This window comes from Lichenostomus cassidix, chromosome 1, assembly GCF_008360975.1.
Source record: "Lichenostomus cassidix isolate B80296 chromosome 1, HeHo_3.0, whole genome shotgun sequence".
NCBI lineage: Eukaryota > Metazoa > Chordata > Aves > Passeriformes > Meliphagidae > Lichenostomus > Lichenostomus cassidix.
Window position 1 is genome coordinate 59,938,069 of NC_139479.1, and position 27,042 is coordinate 59,965,110.

Sequence of the window (27,042 nt, forward strand, 5' to 3'; positions counted from 1 at the left end):
AAGGGAAGAGAGTTCATGTGTCCAAATGCACTTGGTCTGACCTCTGTTCTGGATAATCGCCATCATGAGTATGTGTTCTATTGAGTACTTCTGTGGCACCATTGGCAACTTTGCATTCTGCAACAAGAAACATCATTTCACACAGGGCTGCCACACAGCCACAGCTCTTAAAGGTAATTAAGAGTCTATATTAGAAAGAATCTTGCCTCTTGTTTCCACAGGGTTTTTCCTGAGCTTTCCATAGCAGCTGTGCTACTGGTACCCACCACATGATTGCCAGCAAAGGCAAAGAGAGCCAGCTATAGAATTTCTATGCCCACTATGCATCAATGGTCACCTGGTTGGGAGCACCTATGTGTCCCAGCTGAGGAGCAGCATTTTCTTCTCCAAAGGCTCAGCCCACCCAAGGAGTCCTGGACTCCCCCTGTTCCCTTCTGTGAGCTGGTAATTTTCAAGCAGAGAGATGAAATGTAAATATCAGCATGGATAATTATTTCGCTGCTCATTTTTTGCAAGATAATCAGACAGAAAGATAAAACTCAGTCTGAGGAACAGAAGCAGTAGAAATTTTTATCCAGCAACAGCATGAAAGATTCTGCCAATTCTTCTTAAAAACTCAACAGTTCATTGATTTGTAGCTGCTGCCTACTTTCATGTGCAAGAACAACAACAGAAATCCCTCACTGGTCTTCTCTACATATTTTCAAGCAATCACTACAAACATGACAACTTCTAGGATTATTTATTCTATGCACTATGTAGCCATTCCTGCTGTTGCTGTCAACCCCAGACAAGCCAGGCTCAGAAGCTCAGATTCCATCACACAACCACGAGTAACATCATTACATCTCCACTCTTTGCATCTTCTACTCAACCCCCCAAAAGAGATTTCCACAATAATGCATAATCACAAAGAGAATGTCATTAAAGTGAATGTCAGCCAAATACCACCTCTAAAATGACTGGGAGCTATTTACTAGATAATACCAATAAAAATCTGCAAGATCAGAAGGTGGCCAAAGTTTACCCATTACTTTCTATGGTAATCTCCTTTTTTCTACAGCAATGTCCTTCCTTTTTCCTTCTTCATCATCAATTTGCCTTCTAACAACTTTTTCCACATAAAATTACAGAAAACCTCCACTTGGAAGGCACCCACAGAAGGCATCTAATAATCACTAAGTCCAACTCTGCTCTTTGCAGGACTACCTAAAACTAGGCCAAACAACTTAAGAGCATTGTCTGGACATCCTTGGATTCTGACAGGCTTGGTGCCATGACCATTTCCCTGGGGAGCCTCCAGTGACTGACCACCCACTCAGTGAAGCACCTTTTCATAATGCCCAATCTCAACCTCCCTGCAACTTGGTTCCACGTCCTTGTGCCCTGTCACTGGTCACCAGACAAAGGGGATCAGCACCTCCACCTCTGCTGGCCTCTCTTGAGGCACCCCCTAAGCTGTGTTTTCCCTTTTACTTATCTACTTAATTTCTTACCCAATTTATGATTGGCCATTTTACCTCCACTTGCAAGGCCTCTACAGTTGCCTACAAACACTCATCTTACCACACCTTGACAGGAATTACCACCCATCAGATGTAGCACATTAACCACCTAAATGTATGCTGTTCCCTGGATGGAACATGTTCAGCCAAGTGACCTCGAAGACAGGTAGAGATTCCAGGGACTGAACTGTCAGGTCCTGCAAAACTTGTGTTATAAAGGTAACCTTCAAACCAACCAGGTGTAAAACTCTACTAATTCCATAATGCATGAAATTATATTGCTCAAAGACACATCTCAGGGGATTGTTGACCTGAGAATTTCTTGTGACATATTTACAGAGAAATGTTATGAATTATTGCATGGCTGAGATAGCTCTGTGACAGAACGTTTGCAGCCAAAGATAAGAACAATTGTGTGTTAAGTACAAGCACATCATTTGCTGTGCATAATATTAGCAGTGTTTATTTTAGAATTGACCACCCACCTGACTGCTCCAAAAAACCTCCTGGAGTCGCTAAAAGATGCCAGAGAAAGTTTTCACTTGTAGCAGACTTTCTCTCTTTAATAACACCAGCTGTCGCTTTTACAAACACATTATGCCCTTCACAGTTATCCCATATTCTGCAAACACCAAAAAACCCCAAACTCTCCCACAGTTATTAACATCTGCTTCGCTTACTGATTCTGACAAACTGAAGGACAAAGGCATGATTTAACAGATTGCTTTGCATAAAGCAGCTATGCAGTCCACGAAAGGATCCATCAAATGCCCTGTCAGAGAGCTTCACAAAGCACAGCTTAACGAATGTATGCAAATTGCTATAATATATAAAATGCCTGATACCACTTCAACAAGTAACGTGCTTATGAAATCTATGGAGAATGGTTAGATAGATCAATCTAATTTGTCTTTGAAATAAAGTGATTTGGTTTCCTCCAGATAATTTCAATCTCTTTTTCTTTTCTTTAATGCCTTGAAGCATGCGTTACATACAATGAACGACTGCTTTAGGCACTGGAAGATGTGATTATTCAATAGAAAAAACATGCAGCAACAGACAAACTGGAAGCACGCTGGTACTCTTCAATATTTTCCTTCAATGTTTTGACATGCTGGCACTTTTAAAAATTGGTTTTTACAAGCCTTGTTGCATTTAAACAGCCCCTATTTTTTTCTGCTGTTGCTTGATGCGAGGTTGAAGCCTCAGTGCAAATCAGGCTGATACTTACAGCATGAGGAAATGCTCAGATATGAAAGTGCATCAGAAAACAACATGCATCCAGGATGATCGCTGCTGTTGCTGTTTTCAACATTATTGATCTAGAAATCTGATCTTTTTTTTCCATCAAGATAAGGAAAGAATAGCTTATGAGCTAAAATGATTTTCGATGAAAAAAATCAACATTTTCTAGGGCTTTATCCCTCCTGAGAACTGAAAGTTCTTTTCACCAACTGACTTGAAAAAACAAATACATAAAAATACGTTTTCAGTATTTTGTCAAAGAAGCTAAAACTCACAATTGCCCTTTAAAAATTTTGTGGAAAAATAAACAGAACTTCTCTAATTTTTTTACTTCAGATAAAAACACATGAAAAATGAACACAGCACAGTATGTGCATCAGAAACTAGAAGGTGGAAAGATTCTGGATCTTGGCTTTACCATTTAGGCCAGGCAGGCATGAAAGAGAAAGAGGACTGTGAAGTACCATGATTATCTCTTTGTCTCATGCTGGGACCACAAAAGGAAAACAAACACTAGCTAACACTTTCTTGGGTGGTTCTTGGTTATATTATGCTAGGAGAATTCCCAGTGTAGTAGTCTAACAAATAAACAGTTTCAACTCTTATTTTAGATCACAATATGATAGAATCACTCAGGTTGTAAAAGACCTCTGAGATCAAGTCCAACCAATAACCCAGCACTGTCAAGGCTGCCACTAAATCATGTGCCTAAGCACCACATCTACATGACTTTTAAATACTCCCAGGGTTGGTGACCCAACCACTTCCTGGGCAGCATGTTCCAACTCTTGACCATTCTTTCCCTGAAGAAATTTTGCCTCTGATCCAATCTAAACCTTCCCTGGCACAACTTGAGGCCATTTCCTCTTGTTCTATTGCTTGTAACCTGGGAGAGGAGATCTACTCCCACCAGTTTGCAACTTCCTTCCAAGTAGAGAGGGATAAGGTCCCCCTAAGCCTGCTGTTCTTGAGGCTAAACCACTCCAGTTCCCTCAGCTGCTCCTCATAACACTTGTGCTCCAGGTTCTTCATGCATTAGATGCGTCTTGTTCCTACAGAAGTAATTGCCGTTACTGTCAGAGCTAGACACAACTTTTGCTCGGCGCCTTAGGCAAAATGACCAAGATGAGCAGTACTTGGTGCAGGATTCTCCAGTCTCTGTGGTACCATGGGACCACAGCTTCTGCATTGAGAATTAACTAAATTGAAAAATAGAAATCCGAGTTGGAATGCCATGTCAGAAATGTATTGTGATCTCCTCACTCTAAAGGAACTAACTTGTAAAATCCTTTCCATTCTGTTACACTAAATATTCAGCATGTGCCAGGCACTGTGGAAAAAGCTTTTCTTTCTGTGCAAATGAATATACATGAGAGTGAGTGTTTATAACATTTTTCTAGATTTGGGTTTATATAACTGACAATTAAGGGGTTATAGCTTTAATACTATGTATCACTTCTAGATGCCAATATCACTTCTAGATGCCAGTTAGCAATATTTAACAAAGCAGGCAGTTCTCATTTTTATATCTTTTTTTTTTTAATTCAAATTTGGTTCTCCAGCCTTGCATTCAGTCAAAGACTAAAATCAGGGAATAAATGAATATGACAAGCCTTCCTTTATTATACCTCATTTCTCAAAATATCTCTTTCAGGTTCCATCATTACCATCCCTATTCTAAATTTGTTCCTTTAACGTAAATCTACAAGTATAGAAAAATCTCTCCCCTTTTGACTGTACATCAAGGCCAACAGATTCACAGCTGATATAGGTAATAAAGGCAATTTAAGGAAGCTCCATGTCACACCTCCCCTCTTATCTCCTGAACCCATATAAAATTACTCTAATTATCATAAGTAAAATTAAATGCTCTAACTTTTCCCTGAAACAGAGAGAAAATTATTATTCTTGGGAGTCAATCTTCTTATACCTCCCTTAAGATGTAACATCTAATAGATTTTAGGGTAAAAAAAGAGCCTCTTATACAGATTCCAGATTCAGTATAATAAAACAGCTTCAATAAAGTATATTAACCTGTAGACCATCATTGACAAAATTACAGTCACACTATGTGCAATGGAGTGTGCTACATGATAATGCAAGAAAACATTTTTTTAACCTGTTACTTTGTGGTGGTTTGCTGATTTTTTTTCTTCAGGGACACCAGTATTTTAAATCAGGATGTACTGCTTTAACAAAATAAGTGGGAGCAGATCCAGTTCACCCAGTCCCACATCCCTACCCATTGACAGATTCCTGCCATCCATTGCAGGGAGGATATTAACCCATCTCTGCTAGGGACAAACTACTTGTGCTGGACAGCAGCATAATCAGTAACAGCAAATGGTTCTGGGACAATCCTGACCTGACAGTGAAGTAGACGAGAAAGTGAAATCCTTGCTTTGATAAGCTCCTTGGCAAGCTAGTACGAACCCATGTTCCCTGTTAAAAAAGAAAAATGAGGAAGTTTCGAAGATTGCAGACCTTATTCTACTCAAAGAAAGAGAATTTCCAGTGCCTGAAAATGCCCTCTTTCCCTGACTTGTGGGAAAATGCAAGAAAGGACTCACTGCTCTAAAGTTCGTCTCAAAAGTAGCATCCAAGGTGCAAAGACTCCCAACCTGAAATATTTCTGTGAAAATACAAAGTATTGAACAACGTTACTTTGGTAGACACTTTTGAAGGGAAGGGTCCCTACCTGCCCCAACAAAGGCACACAACACAGCCATTGACTTTGGTTTGACTATGCCTAAGCCACCTTCCTGCATCTCTACAGAGTGTCTGAGGTACAAAGAAATGTGCTGCCATCACTGCAGTCTAGAGGTTGGATTAGAAATTTCATAAGGAAGCACATACCTTTGGGGGTTTTTGTTTTAAAAGCAAGGAAGAAGCACTGGACTATTTCACCCCAGTGAAAGACTGGGTAAACAGCTGATTGCAATAATGCAATAAATCTCTAACCCTTTCCCTTTTCTAATTGAAGTGACAAGTCTAAGAAATCCCCATTCAAATCATCATAAAGAATGCAAAAAAGGGGTTCCAGTAAGTTCAATATAGATAATATTTTTCAAAAAACTTATGAGGACAACATGGGTAAGTTCAGCATGACCGTGACATTCATTTGTCCTGGAGAGTCCTTAAACACTAGCACCATAACATCAAAAGATTATGATATCCCACTCGTGCATAAAAGGAGGAATCACTCAGAAATATCAACCAGTAACATCCTGTCTCAGAAACCACAGGTAAGTCAAAAAATCCATAGGAGAAATGAGATGACCATCAAGTTGTCCTTGAAATAGACACTGATTATAATGGGGGCCAGATGCAATTTACAGGTGTTTGCTTACGTTATTTGAAAAAAGGATAATGTTCCCTTCTGTCACAGAAACAAGCACAGAAGCTGGAGCTGTGAAGCTGGAGCAAGATCAAACAACTTGAGATGAGTCTAGGAAGTCATCCTAAGCAGTCAGTCATGCCTGCTGTTAGAAGTGGAGGACAGGCACCAAGACGTCATTCTCTGAAAAGTCATATCCAATGAGGAACAGCTTATCAAGATAAAGAGTATTAGCAAACAGGCTAGAGGCAGAATTAGTTCACCATGGTGATGATAAAACAGTATTCGAAAAGCAGGGCAATTTTAAGAAAACGCAGCTAAAAATACCTGCCTAACACACTCTGCTCCAAGTTCTTCTCATCTGCAGTATGCTGATGCTTCAAAGTTAGCTGTCCCAACAGACAGCCCTGCACTATGTCTGCCAGTGTCACAATGACTTATAGCATGCTGTGGTAGGCTTGCAGTCTCTGAGGATTGCGTGTCTCTGTGAATGATGAGGATTGCTGCATTTTGTTCCAGTTACTGTGAATTAGGAGCAGAACCCCATCGACTAGCAAGCATTCAGCACAGGCTTCAGCTGGGAAAAGTTTGGGACAGAGCTTGGGCTGCAGTGTTGAACTTTCTGAGTATACACTACTCAGAAAGATGAATTGTGTCTTGTCCAGGTTTCTGTTCCTGCTTTGCCCAGGAGGACCAATGACACACCTTGTGTCTTTTCCACAGAGACACATGCACACCACACAAGCCCTTCCTAGTATCACCAACAAAAGACCAAAACCAGTGTCCTATATGTTTTTCAGGAAGGGAGCCAACATCCCCAACTCCAAGGGTCTGGCAGCAACAAGGGAATTCTTACACTACCTTGGACTGCCTTCTGGCACCTCTTCTTAACCAGCACAAGCCATTAACCACTGTATTAATAAGTTAAAGTGCAAACACATGAGGAGTGGCCAGTCTCCTGTTCTCAGCCCTTTTGGTAACACTGTGACTTCATACTGCATGCATGGCTGGTTTTTTTTTTCAATTCCTGTAAATGCTTCTATGCATTCTCATAAAAACTTCCCTAAATTTACCGAATTCTCTCTTCAAGTTATTTTGTTTTTCTTCTCAATTAATGCACTTGGAGTTTATTCCAGAACTTCACCCTCTTGGGATGTTTGAAAAATTTCCGTTAATGTACAGTCTAAACTCATTCAGGACTAATTAGTATGCATATTATCTTGAGCAGTTATTATCCTTCAATTTCAACATCTCTCCTTCTCTGGTGTTTGCCCTCCAAAGGAATTTAGTACAAAAGTTTTATCTCCTGGACATTATATTCAAGTTATAAGGAATAGAGGCTCAGCATATTTTGTCAGAAAGTCTGACAGAAGGTAACCAACCACTGGGAAAATGTATTTAACTTTTTTCTTTTTTTTTTTTTTTAAACAAATGAACAAAAGGCAGATGCTGTTTTCCTAGTTATTCCAGTATAAACCAGGAACAGTTACACCTGTATGGAGAGCAATCCATAACCTATGGCTAGAGAGGTAAGAACAGCATCTGAGCAGGCATCTGCCCAGGGCTGCAGTGAGGATTGTCATCACAGAATACCTAATAGAGCAGGGAAGAGCAGTTGGCATCTGTCATGTAAGAGCCATTTTTTAGAGGTCTTCAAAAATGAAAGGCATTAACCATAGATTTCCTCCAGTCCAAAAAGACTTGAAAACCAATGTATCTGGCATCCAGACTCCTACTCTCCGGCTAGCTGTTGTACGTGCTACAGTTCAGATTGGACACACAGGGAAAAGATTCCCTGGGAGAGTGATTGGTCTCTGGAACAGGCTGCCCCCCAGTGAAGTAGTCACAACACTGAGCCTATCAGAGCTCAAGGACAGTCTGGAGAATGCTCTTAGTCATATGGTTTAGTTTTAGGCTGTCCTGCAAAGAGCAGGGAGTTGGGCTCGATGATGCTTAGGGGTGCCTTTCAGCTGGAGATATTCCATGACTCTGTGCCTGTGCAAAAGGCAATTTCATTGACCCCGTTATTCAATATAACCATAATACTTGGGTGTTGAATTCAATGCCATTCAACTGTGTTAGGAATGGCCTCAGGATACACAATCCATCAAACCTCTCCAAGTGCCAAACCACTGTGCTGCTGTTTTAAAGCTGAGGTGGCATTGCCATGGCCAACTCTGACTCTTCTCAATTCCCAAACCACAATGTCCAAACATCCACAGACACTGTGTTTAAATACCCAAGCAAGACAGGTCCAGCACAGAGACCTTAGACAGAAAGTAAATAACATACCTCTAGGCCTCAATTCCTCTCATCCTAAATGTGGATACCTAAAACAGCTTAGATGAATTGCCTGCAGCTATAGGGTCCAATGATCATAAAACGAATCTAGGGAGAGTAGCTTTGATGTAGGCACTTATGCTATAGATAAGGAAGTTGAGACAAATCTTATGACTGAAGTCTGCCTCAGGAGAGCTGGCATTCAGACAGATCTGAAGGCACAAACAGTGGTTCAAAGGATGGGTTTTCAATGACATCATGATCTAATCTGTAAGTCTTTATTCAGTCCTGCCTTTTCTATTTGAATACTAAATAGAAGAATTTGAGATTTGGCTCTATGATAGCAATAAAAGTCATCAGGAAGACTGATTTATAAGAAAATATTAAAATATCTAAATATATATGGCTTGACTAAAGCCACTATTGAAAGGGAAATATGATAATTATCTACAAGCTCTGGAAGGATACACGCACTAAGGATTTTTTTTAATAGGTTTTTTAGGAAAATATAGCCAAGAATAATGTGATTATACCAAGCAAAGTAAAATTTAGTCTGACAGGGAAAAAATTCCTAATAATGAAGTACATTCTATTGTAGAATAATCTTCCAGAGGAAACTGGCTGAAGTCCAATCACACCTAAAGCCTGGGCAAAGCATGTTCATGACTGGACAAAGATTTGGAGGGAACAATCCTACTGCAAGACGGACAAGATGACTCAACAGCGCTTTTTCATTTTTAAATTCCTATCATTCCGCAGTATTAAATAATCCAATAAATCAAAGGGAAGAGGGAAATAGGCTTAGCAACAGTTGCACAGCTGTTTCTTCTTCGAGGTCTGCAGGCTGCAATCAGTGCAAGACACACTGATTGCACTGAGGGAGGAAACATCTGTATGTGGTCAGAGCACTGGGTTAATTCAGGGCTACAAAGTCACATGCCTGATATCCCCTTTTCCACTCCTTAATAAAATAACATTACCAGAAGAATCGACCCTGTGTTGTAAATGTATCAATCATGATTTTTGCTGCACCAGCTACTCATAATTGGTTTAAGCTTTCTTGATCTCAGATGTCAAGGGGTGTTAAACAAAACACAAAAAATACATAGCCCGTGGGCACATATTTCCACTGAAATAATCTTGCCACATGTTGATTTACAAGGAGTGGGGCAACAATGTTTTCTTTAACTTGTGATACTCATTTTTTAAACCCAGGCAACATTTTAGTCATTAATTTTGAAGAGGCCTTGACATTTTGTAGCTAAAATATCTTGCTGAGAGTCTGTGCTAATACACAGTCTGTTTTCTGTTATAGTTAAGCCACAAGTAACAGAAGCCTTCTTAAAGAAAGACTATTCAATTTAACTGCGAATTTGATTTCCCTCTCCAGAGAATATTAGATGGTCTCAACCATATGTATATGTACATAAAAGTGTATTTTCTGAAGAAAGTGCTTTCAAATGTAACATTAGCTTTCCACAACCAATTGCAACTCCAGTTTTCCCACAGCAGTCACACTCTGTGATGCTGACCAAACGCCTTTACCCGCTTCATGGAGAGGTCTGAGATTTTAGAGACTCTACTTAGGATGTATAAAAGGAAAAAAATTTAAAAAAAAAAATTGTATGAACATCATCTGAAGAATAAATCAGCATACCATAGGGTCTTTTGTTATGTTTTGTTTTATTTTTTGTCATGAGGGCTTTTTTGCCTCAAGTGCTCAATTAAGCATACAATAGCAGAGACAGGATTTGTGTTTTTCAAAAGAAGGAATATTAATGGAAATCTATGTCTGCATAACAAAGCAGTGATCAACAGCTCTCAGCTTACACCACTCAGTCTGAATTATTCACGTTATTTCTCCTTGATTTCTTCCCCTTTTCCAATGAACTTTCCAAATGAAGACCCAAATTAATATTTTCCTACTTTCTTTCCTCTGCCAAAGGAGTTAGGAAAAAGCAAATATTAGAATTTTACCACACACAATCCTTCTAAATGCTTCTACATTTGAGATATTATTTTCCTTCTCTCATCTTAAGGTAATACTCAACATAAAGCATGAACCACTCTTTGACTGATGCAGCTGCTAATTCCTACTCCTGGCGACAGAGGCACAGCAATAAGGTGGCAGCTGCATCCCTGCAGTCTACCTGCACCTCGCCTCAGTGAAAGGAACCCACTGCTTTTAATTGGTCTGAACTTCTGCTGAGAGAAAAACCAGCTGCTGCATTGCAGTTCAAAGGGGTTGGACACTCGTGGCTGTGGGATGGGGTTCCAAGAGCAGCCTGGGATGATGTGTAAATGATGGAAGACACTCAGCAGGAAGGCACTGTGGCCCAAGGACAGCTCTGTGCACTGCTCAGGTGTGGATACGTGACTGGGGCAGCAGGCAGGGATAGGAAAAGGAGCAGACAGGAAATGGGCCTCTAGGAAGCAAAATTTTATCATCTCCAAATGACCACAAGGAAGAAGACACTGCCTACCAGAACACCCTGAGAATGTGATGAACTCATTTTGTCCTGCAGCTTTCTGGGCAACCTGGGCAGAGCTCTATATGTAAACCCAGCAACAGAGTCTCTGCTGCTGCCATTGGGCTTTTCTGCGTGATGTCTCAGCAAAGCAAAAACAAAAAACAAATAGCAAGCCTGAATACGATGAGACAGTGGAATGGAAAAGCTGATTAAAGCATTTTCCAAATGCCACACAGAGGAACAAATCAAGGAAGAAGTGGAATGGCTCTAGTTTACTATTTTGCACTTACTGTAACACTCAGCATTAGGTACCAGAACTTTTTGAGGTCATCAATTCAGTGTGCTCACTTTCAGGAAATCAAAAATTATATGAAGTCCTGCCACAAGCTCTAGTTACTACATAAATGATAATGGAAAATTGATAAACTGAATGAAAAAACCAAATCCACCAACAAAAACAAACAAAAGGAAAAGCCACAAAACCCCCACCCTAAAAAACAAACAAACACCCACCACACCAAACCCCTTTTATTCAACTGGAAAGAGTAACTTGAACACTATTAGAAAAAAGCATTTTGAGGCTTGGGATTTTGTATGTTAGCGTTTAATAGTCCTACTTCAGCAGGAAATCCAGAGGACCAGGTGGTGAAATAGGAAGGAAGAAACTGGACAGTGATAAAAGCATGGAAGTTGTCCTTGTTTTAGGGTAAGCAAGAGGAAACCATCTCAGCTGGAGAAAGCAGGGAAGGCTGGAAATCAAAGGTGCACTTTTCAACTTCAAATGACTTCCCACCTCCTCACACCCACAGTGAGAAGTCATGGGAAATTAAAATGCATGAAGACTGAGGGGGAAAAGCTTTCCTTTTTTCTTAAAATCCTTCAATTTGGGAGTCTGAATCCTGAGTTTCAGGATTAGATTGCAATCAATAGCACCTCTCTTGTTTTGTTTTGAGATGTACATTTTAACCTGCTGTCCTGAGGACTCTTCCAAGGTTTTGTTTGCATGGTCTTGAGTTTTGAGGATAAAGGAGACACAAGGGAGCACAAGGGGATAATCATCTTCAGAAATATATCTTCTCTATAGTGTGTCCCAGGAACTTTTAGGGACTACAGCTCTTCAGCACTTTGTGTGTAGTGGGTGACATATTCAGATCCTTGTAAAGCCAAAATACTCCTGAGCTCCCCCTCCACTTTGTAACACTGAACGAATGTAACAATTACAGGGCGTTTTCAAGCCAGAAGCACTTACAAAAGACTACTGAAATTGGCTTGGATTCTGAATTAGAAGAAAAGAGGGCTATTTGATTATAAATGAGATTCTTAAATAACTACATACAGAAATCCAGTAGGTTTATGTGCCTTGATTGTTGCTGCAATGTTGAAGTGTCTGTGAGTGCACTTGCATTATCCAGTTAAGACCCAAATTGTAACATTTATTCATGCAGTGCAGGCATATCATATTTTAAAATTATCCCAATCAGTTAGATAACACTCCCTGTCTGCACATGAAGCCATGCAACAGTTTCAAGAAAAAAATCTTTCCAGTTTTTCTTTAGGTCGCAGGGTGGGTTGGATTTTTTCAGCTTAAGCCTTCCTAAGACATAGAGAACTAAATATTGACAGCGCTGTACAAATTTTGTAACTGAGAAAATCTGAGTTTAGAGGTACATGTCTCGCAACTTCATCAGTAGTGAAGCCCTAGGTTCTTTAACCACCACAGGTTCTTCCCCATCCCCAATGCAGTCTTAAAATATCATCTTTTCGTTCTCCTGCATTAGATCCCTCTTTGGGTTCAGGTAAAAGGAGAACAGTTGTCCACAAACTGTGAATTTTAAGATATGTGTTAATTAATCAAGATTAATAATAAATATAGAAGTCTAAAGAGTCCCATCTTTCACTCAGGAAAGAAGGGCACACTCTGGCACACCAGCTTTTGAAAGATTTACAACCCAAGCATAGGATCACAAGGTCTGCTAGCTACACAGTGTTTTCACATGACTGAAAGAGATTTTCTCGCCACTAATAACACCAGTTTAAATTTTAATGGAGCTGTTCTAAAGAAAAATAATTAACATATGGTTGACTTCCCATATATTAGAGAAAACAATAATAGCAACTAAATCAGTATCTTCTGTATAATTTCAGCTGTCTTGGTCATGATGAGTTGTGCATCTGACTCATCTCACAGACATGCCTAACATAATGAGAACAAACACAAATCGTTGGCAATGTCAAGGATTAGATTATACCTAAAACAGAGGAAATAGGACCATATTATGAGGGACTACCTAGGAAGCAGCAGTCAGCCAACCATTACCTGAGTCACAGAAAATCCCTGACAGGTGGTTAATTGATAATACTGTATCACAAGGCAACCTCTACGCTTCCAGCTTGATTGCTAGGCCTCAAGTGAGGGCACATAATCTTGGCTTTTCACAGTGCCTCAGTTTAAGGTGTCACCCTGAACACTTGGTTTACAAGCCCTTCATCCCTGCAGAGTTAATTTCTTATAGGAAATTTGTACCTGCTACAAAGGAGACTCAAAGTGATCACAAGCTGTGGCAGTGCCATAGAGGACTTCCTGGGATGTGCTGTCCTACCAATTATGGCTACCAGCACACCACCACTAGATGTCAAAGAGAAATCAGGACACTGATTTCCATCCACCAAACAAGCTCCTGTCGGGACCTGCTAGCTGATGTTTAGGGATGTTAGCTGAAATAAACAAAATAGGGAAATGATTAGTGGCATTGAGTCTGGCAGGCGGGTTCTTATCCTGGCAGACACTCGGCAGACTGTGGGTTCGACTTACTCACAAAAGGAGGATGCGAAGAAGCCCAATCAGATAACAAAAATAGTCTGCAAAACACATGCTTCTACTTGGGATCATATTTATTAACACAGCGAGTCAAGCAGTCTTATTCTTAGAACAAGAACTAAAATAAACAGAACAATCCCAACAGGCAGAGTATCACCAATTAATCATGAGGTTTTGTGTGTTTTAAGAAAAACAGAGGGATCTAAACAACCATCCACCCCTTGTCTAGGCACCCCCCAATTTCAGAGGGACAAAGCAGGGGGTTTATGGCAACTGGAATCCTGACTTAAATGGCTGGTGAAGGACCTAGAAGAGGATGGACTAAATCCAAGCTGTGGCTGTATTTCATTTCCACACCATGTGGGGAGAGATCGGTAATGCCAAAATGCAATGCAAAACATATCTGGGCTAAATCATTCTCTGAAGCTATCCTCTTAGCTGGGGAGAACAGGCTTCTAACTAACATCTGTAGGATCACATCTGGATTCATCCCACCATCATCTTGGCACAGCAGACCCTCTATAAATATTTAGCATGCCAAAGGATTAATACACCCATCATTTAACTTCAATGTCCATAAAATGATTGCTGGGGTTCAGAAAATATGAGTGGCATAGTAGACAAACTTCTGCTTCCATCAATCAGCTTTTCATTAACATCATTCATCCCGTCCTCTATATTCTGAATAAAACCTGCTTTCTCTCTTTACCATGCAAATTCCTCTTACATAATAAATACTGCAACACAATAAATCCTTCAGTGTCCCTTTTCCTTCTAGGGAAACTGTCTCTGCACTGCTTTATGCTGAAGAGGTTTTTCAGACCTCAGCACAGGCATTAACTGTGATATTTCCTTTCTGTGCAAGCATATCCAAAGACTGTCTTTTTCATTTTCTTCCTGGTAAGGAAAGGTATTTCCATCAAAAATCTTTGGCTTTACCCATCACCCTGTGAATCATTGCATGGATGAAAGCTCCTCCTAGGATTGTCCTTGTTATGAGAAGCCTAACTTAGACCTTCCTCCATAATGAATGAGGCATGAATGGTAGGCTGTTTTGAGGGGTTTTTTTTGTTTGTTTCTTTGCTCTCCTGTTTGATTCCCTGAAAGGTTTTAAGGTATCATCTAAAGAGAAAAAAATAAACAAGTGAAAGCTCACCCTATTAATGGTATTCAGCCACGGAAACAGTGTATAAAAAGAAAATAACCTTGAACTCTTTCCTTCTAGGAATGCTGCCACAGTCAGAAAACATGATCCTCTCCCCACAGAAAATGGGTGAATTTCAGAAGTAAAATCCAAGCTTGAATTTTCATTCATCGATTCTCAATTTGTCTATACAGTGAAGGAAACACTAAAAATCTCTGTGTGCATATGAAGGCAACCATCTGTAAGCAGAAGGACATTATCTGAATGTAAGAAAGAAAAGGCAACAGAAGGATCTGCTCCTATAGTAATTGCTGTCTGCTGTTACAGTGTCATTTTGAGTTGTCAAAACTTGGGACTTAAAATAACCCCCTCCATGTTTTCTTCAATGCTTTTCTGTGTCCCAACTACTTCTCTTCTGCATTGCCTTCATAAATTCAAATTCCTCAACAGCCTTGTTACTGACTTTCAGGGAAAATGCCAGAGAGACAGATTTAATATGCAGCTCCAAAGACACTTCCTTACCCTGCATTATTACCTCCTCTACTGCAAGAACACTGCTTCTCCTGGGAAGAATTTGATTTCCTTCTTTATTAACACCTTCCTCTGCACATCGTGTTTCCTGTCACCCTCCTTCAGTCACATAGTAAAAAAATAGTACAAAAATTATAGAAAAGGTGAAGTGTTGTACATGTTAATGAAAGGCTGATTAGGAATTGACTGCTAATAGAATAGATGCTGCATCCCATATTGCTGTGGGATTTGCTACCAACTATCAAGCCAGAACACATGTGCACAGGTAGCAAATATACCATGGAGAGGCACTTGTGCACCTCGCTATTAGCCTGAAACACATTTTCCAGCATGGGAGCAGTGACCCGTTAATAGCTTACATAATGGAAAGCAGCACCAAAATGAGTCAGTGTGCTTGGCAAATTCAGATCATTAACCATGAGAAAGCGCTTCAAGTAGATCAAGGGAGAAACACATACCCCAGAGAACATTAAATAGAGAAGTCTTATTAGTGATGAGTAAACAGGTGCAACATCCCTCTAGATTTGGTGGGATGGACCCTCTCACTTCCCACAGAGAATTCCTCTCTAAAAGACTAGGTCCCACCTTTCACAACAGAGAACAAGCTGGACTCTTGACATCCTTTCCCAGGTACCCACTCACCAAAAGGGAGCTCCATAAGAAATAAGCAGGAAGACAAAGTACACAGCTCCTGCAACTGCAGACTCACCACTGTGCCGACACAGCAGGAGCATGCAGGGATTAACAGCAATCCATGCACAGATCCATACTGTACACAGTGTGATAAGGGAAGACTGGGGCCCTCTGGGAGGCACTCCAACAGTCTGCAAGCCAAATGGGCTTCAATTGGTGCTGGCTGTGGTGCTTTTCAGTAGGAAGTGGGATCAAAAGTAAAACAGATAAGTGAGTTTTTCACCCCCCCCAAAAAAAAACCAAAAACAAAAATCCCAAAAAACACCAAACCAAACCCCAAAACCTGAAGCTACAGAAAAATCGTTCCCGTCAACAATGTCACCAGAAAAAAAACTGAGAAACAAAATTCAGATAAGTTTATGCCAGGGCTGCAACTGTTCCACTTGAGCAGTGGTGACAACTCACGGCCAATACATGCACATGGAGTGGTAGCTGGCTATTGCAATTGTGGTCATGTACCAACTTGAAATATCTGCAGAGGCACTTACACCACAGTTTTGGAAAACCTGGTCTAAATGTTTTGACCATTTCTACCAGATATTTCAAACACTTTTTAATGTTTTATTTAAGGTGAAGAAATGCAAGACAAAAATGCAGGTTTCCACTGACCCAAACTAGTGTTTATTATGTTCTACATGAAAATGCAAACCAAAGCATATTTCATGTTAACTCAAAATAGTTTTGTTTTCTTAAAGCATGGCTTAAAAAGTGTTTTTAAAAGTTAATTGCTTGCATTGCAGTATAAAGACCACATGAAGAGCTAGCTCTTGGTTCTATGTCAAATATTTTAAGCCATAGAGTTTCCAGAGACACAGTTTCCAGGATATACTGAAGCTGCTGGAAGAACTTACATTTCATATTTTCAGCAAACTTGCACTTATGTTCAGGGTTCTCAGCCCTAGGTTTTTATCCTAGAGATATGACATGTATGTAGCACTTCTCCATATTTCATTTTTATGAAATTGAAGTGACTCCTTTGATATAAAATACGTAATTTCTTCTCATAAATGGCCAATACAAGGGCCATTTGACAGGACAGGATGTTGCACTACTGTTTGAGATGCCTATCTAGGCAAGCAAGTCTGGCGTTCCACACAATGCTCACTTGGCTTCATTTCCTTATCTATTTTATGTGCATGAACAGCTGGAGATGGACGTATAGAGGCTTTAACCTTCTGCGGCACATCTAAAAAAGTACACAACCAAAATCCATGCAGCTGTGAATGCCAGAAAGCCATCTGTATACAAGTTAATTGCTTTTGGTTTGAATAGTTTCCATTTTTATCCTGCCATCTACATTTGCACCTATTCAGTGGTTCAATTTGGACACAGCAGGGACGTGAACCATGCTCCAAACCAGCTCTTCCCTTTCCCAGGCCAGCTTCGCTGCAAGCCTTCCCTCAAAATCCTTTCCTCTCTCCCTCCCTCGAGCATTTTCTTCCCTTTATCTGTCTCAGAAATCAACCAAACAAACCTAAGGAATGCTATTTACACCATCACTTCTGTGGAGTGCATTACTAGGCTGAGTGGATGACAGAAGCAAAGCACAGGTTTATTTTCTGGTTTTCCAACCCCACTTACTTTCCAGTGACAAAATCAGGCTGTTCAGATGCAACAAATTCAGCCCTGAGCAGAAGGGACAGCAATGTCAGCCTATGAAGCACCTGATTGCTTTGAAAAACAACCAGCTGTTCCTTTTGTTCATTAAATCTGTATTTACACATACGTATGCATGTATAGTAGATTAACAATGCAAATCTGATACCAAAAAAAATTCTCTGACATCTACTTAAAATCTTGCTACTAATTGCAGATGTGATTCAGACCAGTGATGTACTTCTAATTAGCAAAAATAAGCAGTCCTGTTTTCCTTGGAGGAAATGAATATGGCCTAACTAGGGAAAATCAAACTAACGTTAACACTAAACACTTTTGCTTTGTACCCTTTAAAGAGTTTTCGTTAGCTCTGACAGATCTTTATTAATGACCCTATAAAAGCATCAATATTATCTAAGCAAATCCACTATTTTCTTCAAATATCTTCATCTGTACATCTCATCTCAGAATGTTGTTTCTGTCAGAGATTAGGTGGGAAGACGGAAGTTGTTTTACAGGCAGGCTTAAGCTTGCAATATTTACTGAAACCAAAACAAGTACATGAAAATGCTACTAAAGAAACAGGCACAGGAACTTTTCTATATTTACAGAAAGTGTTCTCGAAAAAAATTGAGCCATGTCATCCACATCTGTCCCTTTATAAATATAAAAATATGTCTTTTAAACATTCCTTGCTTGCTGTAGGAACAATAACAATAGCCTTGCAGCAAGTCACTGTGGCCTTCTACGTGGTGTAACTAAACTAAAACACTATTTATTGTGACCTTTCCCGTTTACTTTACAGTTACTGGTCACAAGTACAGTGTCACCCTGCAGACACGCATAATCAACTTTATTTTCCAATCTAATTGAGAAATGGAGCTGTTAATGTCAAGAAACATTAAGGAGAAGCTGCTCCACTGAACCTGCTCTGTCTAGCTACCTGGTGTTAGATTGTTGTGATAAAAAAACTGCTCTGCACACACCCAAAGGAGCATAGGGGATCATCAGTTTGTAGGGAGGACCCAAATTTTCTCCTGCCCCATTTCCCCCATGCCATCACTGGAGTCCTCCCATCTGCATCACACAGTGAGCCTGGAGGCCCCATGGGGCTCAGGGAGCCCAAATAAACCCTGGGAGACATAAGTCCTGACCCAGGCCCACCAAGGCAGCTTTAGCCTTGGGACCAGAATTCCATGGGAGAGGCTATTTGGGTCACGCCAGAGCCTGTCCCCATGGGCAAGACCACCACAGGAGGTGGCTAGCACAGGGACCAGGGGACACCCAGCCAGCTGCTGGAGGGACTGGAGGGCCTGGGTGTAGACTGGGAAACCTGTGTGGAGAAAGAGGATCCAGAACCAGCTACTGGATGAATGGCATGTGGAAGACCAGCTACCAGGGGGTCTGTAGTGTGCATTTGTGTCCATGTCTGTGTGTCAGGCAGTTTGTTCTGGCAGCTGGACCCAAAGAGAGGCTCTGGCAGCTCATATGTCCAGGTGCCAGCACCAGCAGAGACAGGATATTTAGGACCAGATGCTGGGGACAGAGACAGTCCATATTGTACACATATACACATTATATGCTCCCCACTACTAGATGTAGTCCTGAGCAGCCAGCAAGGGGAGCAGGATGGGGTCATTGCTGCTGTTCATGCTTGCATGAGTAGGAAGTGTCTGTGGATCTGTGCAGCTGGCCATGTATGTAATGTATGTAATATATACATTGCATATGTGAGCCTACTAGCACGCTGCTGTAGCAACACAGCCTGGCCTGGCTGCTGCCTGGACCCAGGGGCATGCAGCTCTGGGAGCCTCTTAACTGGACTGCTGGATTCAGCCTCCCGGTAACACTTGGAAGTTCCCAACACAGGTGCACAAATTAACATTTATTTAGAAATAAAGTGATGTGACTGAACTGGCCATTTTCCAACAATCAATGTGATCATTACCCTTTCACAGTATCTGTGACGTAAGACAGAAGGTCCAGACTGAAAGATGGCCATGGCAGTCTCCAAAGGATCTTTTGTTTAGAAACAGTGATTTTTTTTTTTTTTTGGGGGGGGCAGGTTTAAAAAAGTACAATAATTGCCTAGCATCTGCTCCTGCTGTCTTCTGTCATTTCCTTGTCTACATGCAGCAGCACATTCTTCTAATCAGCAGCAAAAAGAAAAGTAAAGGAGAGGTTTCAGGTCAGATCACTGCACCACAGCACTGACTTGAGCTCCACTTATCTGCTCATTTAAAACTAAGTTTCAGTATATACTAAGGGATAAGGAAACATGCTCTTCCATGTAAGAATAATGGACATTTCTATCACAATTTATGTCCTATTCTATTTCTCCTGTCTGCAGTAACAAGGAACTTCAAGAACACCAGGTCAGAAAAGTCTAATATTTAGGGATAACTCAAAGACAGATAATCGGATCTGCCTCACAACAGCCTTATGCTTCACCTACTTTAACAGAGCTACTTCTAATTTGTATCAAAACAAGGTCAGCATGAGGTCCCTGAATTCCAGCAACAAAATGTCCCACAGCACCAGGATGATGTTATGAAGTGTCATATACCACATACACTTGAGGTAAACAAAGCTCTTTTGCTAAGCCAACAGTAAATGACCAGAGAGGATTACAGCTGTTGGACTGATGATTTCCACTGTATGGAAGAAACATAATTTTTGGAATGCAGATAGTACCCAGTATGTTTTTTCCCCTCAGGACAGGAAGGGAGATATTTCCACACCACGGAAAACAACAACACTGTCTGAATAAGGAGAGTCTACAAAGACATCATGAATTAGCAGAAAACTACTTTGGAAAGATAAGATATTAAACATTTTCTGTGGGGAATAAGAACACTGGAGATTATTTACTTTGCTTTAATTACTTTGGCACACTGCTAGATTAGTTTTTGTACGTTACTAGATTTCCATACCATCATTTAACAAATGCAAAGAAGCGAGTTCATGTTCTGAATATTTAAAGTTCACCCTATCCATATTATCTTGTCCTGTGCTGGAGTTTCTGTCACTCATTTCCCAAATAAATAAAGAGGGCTACAGCCTCACTTTAAAAATTATTACTATTACAGTGATGCAAGCAGCACCCTTAATTTCTGAGTATGTCTTTCTCGTTTGCCTTGCATCTATATAAATGTGTTTTGACAAGAATCCTCTGTTACCATATACAGTGCCAAAGCAAGGATAAACATCAAGTTTCACTGATGCTTTCCATCTAGATTACATTAGGTCATCTTCCACTCTTCTGAACACTTTACTTTGATGGAAAACTGATAATAAGCCAATTTCCAGAGGGTTATAACTTATAAAAACACAGTGTAGCATTTGTAAGAAGTTTCCTTGAAGGCTTTATGAAGTGTTTAATAGGCTTTATAGTTACGGACCATATTACAGAACAACACTAATAAAATAGCAGTTTTAGACTCTCCAATAACTAGAGTACAAATAAACCCATGATTAAAAAAATATATCACTTGTCCCATTGTTTTGATGCTAATATGAGATTTATGAGAGCCTGTGCTGAAATAAATATCCTCTCTTTTCCTTGGCTCTTTCCTATTGCAAACTGTTTGAAAAATGCCATTTACAAGAAATCCAAAATTTTCCTGCCTTGAAAAGAGCTGTCTACCTAAAACAACTGCAAACAATATCACTTCAGTACATCTAAACAAGCAACAGTCTATTCAAGAAACAAACAGATGTTAACAACAGGATTTTGACCTGAAATTTTCCCAAACTAATTTGCCACATTTTAGTTCACATTAGGAGGTTTGGCCACAAGTACTGCTAAAAAGCTTTGGACTTCCTTACAGTATTGCCAGAGTGGAGATTTTCCTTTTCTCTTCTCTATGTGTGCAGTATCTAAGACAATCTTCACCACAAACATGAAAATTCAAAAAATAATGAATATCATTATAATAATAAAATTAAAACTGACCAAACAGTAAATACCCATGCAGCCATAAAAAATGTAAATGTTTGATGCCTGAAGGATTACTCCACGCAACATGACAACGGAGTTAATTTAAAGCCAACTGGGAGAAATTAGAGGGCTCAGGTTAATTATTGCTTTACAGCTGAGCTGGAGGCATGAAAAACAGAGCAACTGAGAAGAGTGTGGAGATAAGCAACCATGGTTTCAGCTTGTCTCTTCCCTACTCCTCATCTGCTCTCAGGCTGGGCACCACGACAGGGCTCTTCAGCAAGCAAAGAGGCCACTTCAGAAGTCCCTCTCTTCCAACAGCTCGTCTCTTCACTCTGCTCTTCACTGCACGCCCCACGCTCGATTCCCAGCACGCCTGTCCATCCCGGCACAAGGCAAAGTGGGATCTCACCAAGTCAGCCGCTCAGACCCTTCACTGCCGCTGCCACCAAAGCACGAGGCAATGCAAAACCAGCAAAACCAGCAGAACTAGGAAGCATTGTAAAAGTGGCAATTTGTAAAGGAGATATTGAGAAAGATGGTTCATTGTTGAGAGAAAGGAAAACAGCAAAGATAGACAAAGGTTCTGGGAGACAGGCATTTATAGGGTTCTTTGTCAAAAATGTGAGCTTTGCAGCACTCTGTAGTAGAAACACGAAACCAAATGACAAATTTACTGGCTTACAGCAAGCAAAGCAGGAAAGAATGAGCCCAGAAAGATGGTAAAACATACAGTTTTTAATGTATCCCTACATATTTGAGTATCAGGACTCTGAAAACAGTAGTTACAGTTAACAGGTCATTACATATTATTAAGAAGATAACATTCGCTGTAAAAGTGCAAATATTTGTTTGAAACTAGTTTGAAACACGTAGGAAGCAGATATCTTGACAGACACATATTTAAATTTTTATGTAAGAGGAACCAAAATCTTCATGCTGAAAGGATGCACATTTGGATACTATGACAGGTTATACTCTCCAGCAAAATTTAAGAACCTCAGGAGAGGATTAGAGATTAGACAGACTTTTTTTTTGTTTTTTCTTTTTTTTTTTTAAATAAGCGCTAGAAGACAAAGAGTATCTGGTACACATAAAATTCCTTCCAAGGGGGAAAATACTTGTCTGAAAATGACTAGGGCTTCCTGAAGAAAACTGCAGATCAGATACCAAGACATTTCCTTGCTAAGAGAGTGAATAATTCAGTTACCACTCATTGATCTCTGAAATGGCTATGATCCATCTGCTAAGATCAGGGAATTGCAAGTTTGTGTGTTAACTCCTTGCTTTTTCATATTTGAGTAATAAAGTCTGTGCCAAAAACCAAGGGCTTGCTGGAGGTTCAAGGACAGTATCAATTACTGTCTTCACTGGCAAGGCATTAGTTTGTAAGGTCTTACAGAAGGCAGCCTAAAGATTCAGAGTACTTGCAACCTAGAAAACAACAGTATCTATGTTTAAGGTGAAATTTAAACTCTCAATTATCTTCAATTTAAATTTGCAAACCTGAATGCCAAAAGAGCTTAGTTTGGTCAGCAGGCTCTTCAAATTCCTTGGATATGCACCTTAGCCCCCAGCATTTCCTCACCTTTCTAGCAGAGCTGCAAAGTGCTGTAGTGGAATGGTCTCCTGCCCACCATCAGGTCTGGCAGAATTCAGGCTTTCTGTTGACAACAAATGCTCCAGAGCTGGTTAGGAGTTGCCAAGGAGAGCTCAGCAATTTCTCATTGGTAATCCCAACAGTAGCACTGACTCTGATTAGCTCTCAGAGGAATCCAGTTGAAGATCATTTCCTCCACACTGAACAGAAGAAATCATGAACAGGTGACTTGTAATGTACTTCTGGTGAAATAAAACCTCAAGGACAGGACTGTTTTTCCTATCATGCTGTTGTATATATATTTTTATCCATCTGTCTGTATATAGACAGATGATAAAAAACACTATCGTAGATTTCCGTTTTATAATATTTTTATAGTTATATACAAAAAGAAAGATTTTTAATTCCTGTAGCATTAAACATAGAAGTCTACATATAGTAATCTAGGGAAACTTCTGAAACATACAGTCACATATAGGATCTACAAAAAAAACCCAAATGCACACAACAGCGACCTACAACTCCCAATAAAATTGCTTCATAAAGAACATATCCTCAAAGTACACATTACATTTGAAGATTTCTTTTGCATTTTTAAAAATAAAATAGATATTAGAAGTTGCATTATAATATGCTTTTGTCTCAGAAAGAAATTAAATTCTGGAGAACATTACATACACGATGAAGCTGTGAAACTTGGGGTTTTTTCAGCCTTTAGACAAGGATGTTAAGCAGAGGTTTTACTCTATAGCTTTTAACTTTATAGATTTACTCTATAGCTCCCTAACAGGAGAGCATAGAGAAGATAAAGCCAAACTCTTCCCAAAGATGCAAGGAGGCAACTCAAAAGGCAACAAACACACTTTATGATAAGATATTCTTACTGAATATAAGGGAGTGGAAACATTGCCAAAAGAAGGGTCATACAATGACAGAAATGCCTTCTGTATCCACAAAAATTGGGATATTCATCCTCAGAGATGCTCAAACTCCAACTAATGCTCTGAGCAATTTGATCTTGATGGCTCTACTTTCAGATGCATTGGACCAGATGGACTTCAGAGATTCACTCAAGCCTAAAATAGTTCAAATTCCATGATTTTTTGAGCAGAATAAAAGGATTTTGTAGGAAAGAGACTGTTCAAAGAGCCTGCCTTTTGTGATATCTCAAAAAAAAAAGTAAAATTACAGCAGTATACTGCTGCTAATATCCTTCCGCATCTACCATAATAGAAATGCACCTCTATTGCATAGATCATATATGACAGAACATTAGGTCTTTAAATAACGTAGTGAACATGGGAGATCACACAGGAAAGTCATCCTTCAGGCTCTCACTAATGGGAATTAAAACCACAGTGTGCATCCTCCCACTAATTCCATTTGATTAGACATGCCATAAGTATACACAAGCCCTCAGAGCCATGAAAAGGGAAAGGACCCCACTTTGCACAGCTTTTCCTAGCACTGGTGAATTAAGCACTTCAAAGAGAAAAACAACACCGTTTCCCAACTGAAGACTCCCAAATGATGGCCAACACCCAACACTGAGATGGTGCCTTTGGAGCCTAAAAGCTGGTGTGTTACAAATGAGCTAGAGGACATGACTTTATACATAAAAGAAAAAAGATAAAAGAGTATTAAAGTTCTTTGGGCATCAGGTCCAGAAAAGAACATGAAATATATATTTGCCATAGTTTACAATTTCACTTCTGCTTTATCCAGCTTTCAAGAAATTTACATCACCTGAAGTATCTTGGCCCTGGACAAAGGGCCTGAATGCCGACGAGTCTGGCTGTGCTCCCACCTTGCCATCATGGAGGTCCAAGCTCAAGGCCCTACTCCCCTCTTTAGGTGGCAACACCAGAGAAGTAACTACAGCTGTTCTAAATGTTAGCATTGTTGACTGTTTCACTGCTGCTCAAGACAGATATTGTGGGATTTCAAATCTGTGTGCTGGCAAGTCAGAAGGCACCATTGCCAAAAAGACTCAAGGTCCAAAGCCACCCAGTGCAGTGGAATTTCTTTAGCACAACACTCGCTTCTCCTAAGATCAAGCAAACCTAAAGTCTGGCACCATGACCTCATCAGAACAACGCAAAATCAATTTATTGAAATGGAAAACGAGCACTCAGAGATCAAGTATCCTAGCTGTAACTCCACATCTTATATTTAAGAAATGCTCATATCATAAAATTCTAAAATGAGACACAATTCTCAATCTGCCACATCAAAAGCCTAACTGCTTTCTAAACCCTTGATGAGGAAACCAGTTTGAGCACAAGAAGCCTGGGTTAAGAGTTACAAGGCTCTTATTTTTGCTGTCGCAAGTTCTGACTGAAATTATATGTGCTGAAATGAAACTAAAAGATCAAAGAAATAAGTTTCACAGTGAAATCTGAACGACAGCAAGACAGGTCCTGTGCAAGACACCAAGTGGCTGGCAAAGTTGCATCTCCAACACAAACAAGCTCCAGCTTAGGAGCACAAAGGAGCAGAAACACAATGGATGGTGCTAAACTAATGTTTTGACTACCACAATCAGTGCCACCACCACCACTGCAGCAACAGGGGAAGAACTTGCTAGGCCTAGACACAAAAAGACTTTTAACTCATCCCACTACTGATGAGACGTTTTTCTATTTTAGACTTTGAAGATGCTGAGGAATTTGGCTTCCAGGGCAAGTGGGCAGTAGTGTGTAAGCAAATGGATTGAGTGGAGCTTATACCACGAAAATGAGGAAAGTATCTTTACATCCTGATTTATTCCATTAACTTAAAAATACTTTTAAGTCAGGACTGGTGTGGAAAAAAACCAAAAACCTCTAGGGACCTTTGAAACGGAATTCTGTTGAGGTCTGAAGGGTCTGAAAGCTACTTGAAACAAACTAATTAAGAACATAAACAAAGAACAATGAATGAGTCCGCTGCAGTTCAAAGTACCCAGACTATACAATTGGAAAGAAACTGGATAAGCCAGATACCTAAAGAAACTTATTTAATTGGAATAACAGAGACTTGGATAACCCTTGTGGGGTAGAAAGAGGTACTGCTCATTCAAAAGGGCTGGTGCTGCATTGTACATCAAGAAGACGTGGAGTTGATGTAGTTTCAGGCCATAAGGAGAGTCAGATCTTGGGGAAACTTCCATGTAAGGGTTGCAAAGTTGAAGATGAAAAAACCAGGAACACTCCCATGGTGGGGATCTATTGCAAACCACCAAGCCAGGGAGATCAGGAAGGAAAGATTTTTCGAAACGCTGCCAGAACCATCCAGAGTACAGGACTGGAATAATGTGTATCTTAACTACTCCCACATCTGGGAGTAGTTGAGAAAGAAATAAATCAGGACATTTTGTTCTGCAGAAATTCAGAACAAACTGAAGTCAGCTTTTGATACAGAAGGTAAAGAGAGCAGCTTAGTAAAGGGAGGAGGGGAATAAGATGGTTCTTCTAATGTCACTGTAAAGTAAGAGAGTTCATAATCCCGAGGATGCAAAACCATAAAACAGCAAAGCATTTTTCAACAGCAGGCTTAAATAAATTATTGAAGTACCAACATGGGTGCTGTCTAGTTGAAGAAACACTCAGAAAACAATTGCTGAAATCACAATGGAGCAGCATATTGTGTAGGGCTCCACGGGGTTTTGTTTCAGGTCCAATGCCATTCAATATTTATATCTATGGCTTCAACAGTGGAATAGAAGTTAAGTTCATGAAATTCTCAGAAGATACTGAGCTCTAAGAGACTGAAAGCATCTTTGAAGGCAGGATCAGAATTCAGAATGGCATGGGTAAATTGGAGAGATGGCATGAGATCCTGGTCCAGATTGTAAACTAATTATTTTTACAGTTAATGGAGGACAAGTCAATACAGTTATTG

At 40.1% G+C, this 27,042-nt stretch overlaps 1 protein-coding gene across 6 annotated transcripts in view; it reads right to left on the reverse strand.

Annotated features, from left to right (window-relative positions):
- The window catches only part of ENOX1 (ecto-NOX disulfide-thiol exchanger 1), a 365,143-nt gene that overhangs the window by 293,492 nt on the left and 44,609 nt on the right, over nt 1–27,042 (reverse strand). The window lies entirely within an intron of this gene.